Source organism: Chiroxiphia lanceolata, chromosome 3, assembly GCF_009829145.1.
Source record: "Chiroxiphia lanceolata isolate bChiLan1 chromosome 3, bChiLan1.pri, whole genome shotgun sequence".
Taxonomy (NCBI): Eukaryota; Metazoa; Chordata; class Aves; order Passeriformes; family Pipridae; genus Chiroxiphia; species Chiroxiphia lanceolata.
The window spans coordinates 82,181,192-82,186,838 of record NC_045639.1 but is presented as its reverse complement, the minus strand read 5'-3'; the positions used below and the strand labels follow the sequence as shown (position 1 = coordinate 82,186,838).

The 5,647-nt window shown below is 39.6% G+C and overlaps 1 long non-coding RNA gene across 1 annotated transcript; it reads left to right on the top strand.

Annotated features, from left to right (window-relative positions):
- The first annotated feature begins 769 nt into the window (after nucleotides 1-769).
- Nucleotides 770-5,647, top strand: LOC116785259. The gene is made up of 3 exons (XR_004356454.1): nucleotides 770-1,062; nucleotides 3,551-3,868; nucleotides 4,923-5,647. It is a non-coding gene; the product is annotated as an uncharacterized LOC116785259 (long non-coding RNA).

Genomic DNA, 5,647 nt, shown 5'->3' with positions numbered 1-5,647 from the left:
GTAACAAAGGAGTTTAAGGCATAACAAAGAAGCCTATGCTCAGCCTGCTAATAAGGAAAATTATGAAAGGTTCTTTTTACTCCATATCCTACTCATTTGCTGTGGGTACTCTCCTGACACGTCAGGGACACTGTTTCCCTGCGTACCATATGTCACAGACTGCACTTGTTAGAAAAAACCTCTCCTCCACACCAATGTCTACAACTACAGTCCTTTCCAGGGGCTCTGAGTAGATTTAATTTTTCCTCTTGAAATTTTCTTTCTTTCCATCTGAAACTTACTTCCTTCTAACTTACTCAGCAGATGATCTTGACACTTCTCCAGTTAAATTAAGAAAGTCTCACTTCTCTGGAGATGCAAATGTCACTTTGTCAGAGCAGCTGTCATCCCCTGTACTTTACTAGCCAAGAAGCACCTTCTTGACTGAGTGCCACTTTACCTGCTGAACCTCTCCTTCCCTGCTATGATGAGTCAATTGCTTTTAATACAAAGGTGTCTCCAGGCATTGAAGTTTGTATTTAAAATCAGCTAGAACATTCATAAACACCCTTGGCACAAACATCCAATGCAACAAGTGAACACAGTCATTATCATCTCTTGAATGAGATGGTAATGCTGGGCTTAAGGCAACTGAAGGAGACAGAGAGAAAAAGCTTTCTTCCAAACATGCCATGAAAATATCACAAAGCATTGACAACAGAACAACCTTTGGCACCTGTAACAGATACTTTCCTGGAAAATGTCATATTTTCAATACACATTAACTCTCTGTGGAACAAGAGGCAAATATAAATAGCAGTTGAAGTGAAAAGTCCAAGCTATTTTGCATGTACTTTTTAATAAGGGTCAATTTTATTTCAAGCTCCTGGGATGACCTTTAAAGTTTTCTTTAAGGTTTTCTATATGTTTCGGGACAGGATGACAAGGAAATGACAGGGGAGCTGACAGCTCTATTAACTGCAGGAAAAGGATGGGCGAGAGCTGTGTTGAATCACCTCTGGATAACAAGCTGGATTTCAGAATGCAGCCCCAATTCTTGCAGGACAAATCACGACGTGACAGGTTAGTGGTAGATGAAGCAACAGAACCTGAGGACTTCTTTTATATTCAGGGCCTTTGCTAACATACCTACTATATATAGTGCAAAGAAGGCAGGAAAAGTCCTGCACAAGAGGTCCAGGCTCAGCAAAAAGCAGATTTCAGTAACCTGCAAAAGGCTTCCTGGACAAGTCTTTGAGTAAGATGCTGTGTGTGTAATCATGCCAGTGATTACAGCGCTCCATCCTAATGAATCTACTGGTTTGGTTGCTTATTCCTTACCTTTCCCTTCCCATTTGCACCACAGCTCAGGGGTCTGGAGTTAGTGGTTGTAGGGGTGCAGGGAGGGCTGTTGTCACAGTTTCCACTCCAGAATCTTTCTGTTGCCTCATTACAAATCAAGAAAGGCAAGACAGGATTCCCAGGGAGAACCCAAGCTGTGTTCCTACATACTACCATGCTGCAGGGATGGGGGCAACTCCAAGGGCATTAGTGTGTGACGATCAAACGCATTTATGTCACAGAGTCCAAGTCAAGGTTAGTGTTTGCCCACAGCCAGGAGGCTCTCTCTTGGGGAATTACTGGTATTCAGTGCATTCAAACAAACTTTGGGTTTCCCCCTATTAAAATATATCCACTTGAATCATAACAAGCTATCCAGACATGAGCTGTTGGTAAGCTAGGCTTGACTAAAACATTGGCAGTTTTTCTTTTTTGTTTCCTCTTTCTCGGTTAGCTGTTGTAGAAATGTGCTTCTTCCAAGCTCTTCTAGAGAAATGCTTAACTGGAGAAATTTCTTCCCTTGTCTTCCCTTTTGTTGGCCTGTGAAAAAGAATTGTAAATAAGGATGGAAGAGAAAAGAAAAACAAAATTTATAGAGAACACAAAACCCCGAAACATCAATATTTTTGTTTCTGTTCTGAGGTGGTATTGAAAACACAATTTACTGGGGGACAAAACCCCCTGCAAAATAGCCGAGACAATTAACATATTCTGAGAGATATTTAGGCTACTGTTTTTGTGGAAAAACAGGGATTTTTTTGTGTGGAATGGTTTTAAACCTCTTTTATTAGGTCTTTAATACATTGCAAAAGTCAAGAAGGAACCAGAAAAAGGCTTTCTATTATGTGGAAGCATAGAGACAGACACACAATAGGCATGGGGACAATATTCTTTGCCATATTCCTTACTCAGATCCTTGTCAGTGCTGCAAGAGAGCGAAAATCCTTGTAGGATTTTTTACATTCTTTAATGTAATATCTCTCAGCAGCTGTTCTCTCCCTGCTTAACACAATTCCCAACACATTGAATAATAATAAAAAAAGTTATTTCCATTGTTTATCTTGTAACTTTAGTCCAAAAGACACAGAAGGTCCTCCATTTGTGAAAGGGTGAAAATAAATTTAATGGGGAAGCAGGAGGTGCTACCAGTTACCTTTCAACTGTTCTCTTATTGGACATACTAAATATACTTCTCAAACTTACTTTCAGATGAAACTGCTGTATCTGCTGAGAAAGACTGAAAAAATTGCATGTCAATCTGTGAAGAGCAAATACAGAAAGTGTTCCATGGGACTAGAGAGTGACAAGAAATTCAGAAACTGCAAGACATTAATGAGATGTATTGATTTAATTAGCCAGCGTAGCATCATTTATCATGCTAACCACAAGAGATGTGCCCATAACAGCTAGTGCTTGAAGGTCACACTCATATGGAACGTATCTAGTACGCCACACAAATGTCCAGCTGTAAAGATCTGTTTTACTTAGGCTTGGAAAGAAGTCATTGAAAGACAATTCTGAAAAGCCTCCACAGGAATAACACAATGCTATATGCTGTAATCATGTCCACTCAATACCTTAATAATCTGGAGTTTCTGGATTCCCAATGTTTAGTGGATTTAAATGTGGGAGGTAAACAATAAGGACTAACTTGAAGAGTGCTAACTATAACAGAGTCAGAATCATCAAGTTTCAGGTCATTTTATTGTTTTATAACAGCCTGTCAGTCTTTTCTCTCTGCTGTCTCTGCCTGTTCATTATTCAGGAAAGAACTTAAATAATGATGAGGCTCTGAAAGAATTCTCAGTAGCAAAAAGCTTCAAAAGGGCTCATTTATGGTCTCAGCTACATAGGGGTAAGACTCAAGTACCCTGATGAAGTGAAAAGAGTTCCCGGGGACACATGCCAGCGTAAATGAGAGTTTAATTTGGCCCCAAATTAGAAACCATTTGTCAGCTGAGGGCTCAGATATCCAACAGCATTCCGTGCTGCCCCTCTGACACTGGATAGTTTTCTAATTGGAACCTCCTTGCCTTAGTGTGAAATTATTAAAATGTTTTAAAATTAAGTTTTTAATGTCATTTTGCAAGTGTTCATGTTTGTTTCAGTTTTTAAGCAGTGTGTGGATCCATTACTGTTTCCTAAATGTGTATTTCTTTAATTTAAACTATTTTTAAAAAGGCATAATAGAATTCATAATTATTAATTTCTTCATCCACCTTCCCACCAGGAAGAATTAGAAAGGCACCCCTCAGGAGCACATACATTCCAGTTCCATACCTTCTACATGCTGGCCTGGAACCTCAGCTTTACAAAGCACATGAACCTTTGACCAGGGTAATTTCAGATAAACTGCAACAACTGAAAACTTTGCAAAGCAAAAGCCCTCCTGCATTCCAGGAGGTGAGAAAGTGTTCAGCACTAACACCTACACAAGTGACGATCACCAGGAGGTTGGACTGATTTGCAGTGACTTCTGCTCATGGACCTTTTGGATGCCTGAGTCGAACAGGATGTTGCAAATTAGAACCTGCTCACAACTTTGTCAGTGAGTCAGTTTCTGCTGTATTTAAACTGCCTTTGCAGTGCTTGCACAGGAGAGCCAGTCTAAAGGATTTTTCCTGTTACAGAGAGAATGGGGTACTATGTTATTCTGGCTCTGTTATATGCAGAATATGGAGAGCTTAAGTCTAGTTCTTCTCCCTTTGGCCCCTTCTTGTTACCTTTTAAAGTTCCATTCAGGGTAATTTAAAACTTTTTTTTTTTTAAAGTTAGTGCAGTACCAAATGACCATTTCTAGCACAAAATGGCCAAAGTAATTGTCCAGGGAAGTAGGTGTGACTTTCAGAGGTTAGAGGGCTACATTCTTACTGACAAAAGAGATACAGGTTACACAGACATCAGATTATTTGCATGGTGCATTAACAGCATGAAGGGAAAAGGCCTGGATGGTAGGGTTTTAGTGAGAATGCAGCCAGTCATCATGGCTCACTGGAAGAGTTTGTCTTCTAGCTTTCTAGCCTGTTTCATATAATATTTGCCTTACTCTTCAGGTGCTGTTTCTCTTGCTGGATATTCAAGTAGCAAAGGAACATCAGCAAATATGTGAAATTTTTTCTGATACCATCTGTATGAGGGACAGGACATTTCTGTGCGTGCATCTCTGTTAAACCTTCCTATATTACATACCTTTCCTAATGACCTGTAGGATGTTCAGCCCAACTAATACAATGAAACTCAGATTATACAGAAATAGCACATACTTGAGAAGTTACCTCCTGTGCTTCAGTCAGTGGCAACAAGGATAGACAGCATCCCTCCTAGGTCTTAGCAGCTGTCTGTAAAAGAAGGGACACTCCAGACAATTTATCTGAGCATCTGAAGTGCAGATCTTCTACTTTGGAAAAGGGGTCTCCTAGAATACCTTGCAAAGACATGATTGTTCCCCCTTTTGCAATGCAAATGTTAGATCTGGGTGTTAGACTGAAGTTACATCTTTAAGGCTAATCTTTGCTCCTTTATATGAGGCAGGAAATTCCAAATCTGTGATCAAAGCAACACACATACTTCATAGCCCATTTAACTTTTCGTTTTTCAAACAGATGGATTAGGACAAAACAAGCAGCGCACATTTTAAGAAGACTGGATATTATATTAATGACAAGTCCACCAGAGTATGAACAAGCTGCTGCAGTTTAATAAAAAGCAGAATTTCCTAGACTCGCATAAACTATTAGCTCATTGACTAAAATAGACCTACTGTCTCTGTTTGCTGTAGAAGCCCAGCTGCTCTGCTGATCTCAACAAAAGAACAATTGCAGCTACAATAAAAACCCTGGGATCTTGAAAAACATGGGACGATATCAGCTGTTAAACAGGATAGAAATAACACAGCAGTGAAACTAATAAATAAATACAAACAGGTTCAAGGTGTTCTCTTCAGAAACACTGTCCTATGGGTTATAGATCTGAAGATTAGCTTTTAACAGTTCTGACATACAAGGAACCCATGCAAGCACTTACACATCTCCCCTGTGTAAGTGCTTCAGTTCTTGTTCCTGGCTACATAAATCACAGGCAGGGTAAACGCATTACGAGTAAAGAGAAGGAAATAATATGATCTCCTAGCAGACACTGGGAGCAACAGCTTTTCACTTACGTGCCAAAATGCCACACAGCTATTAGTATGGAACAAGATACGCCTTCTTTTAGAAACAGTCTATAGCAAATTCACATTTTATCTACTAAATCCTTGGCTTCTTACAGTCTTTTAGCACATTTCTCCTAATAACATCCCTCTCAAGACTAGACCGTGCTTTTCTGCTTT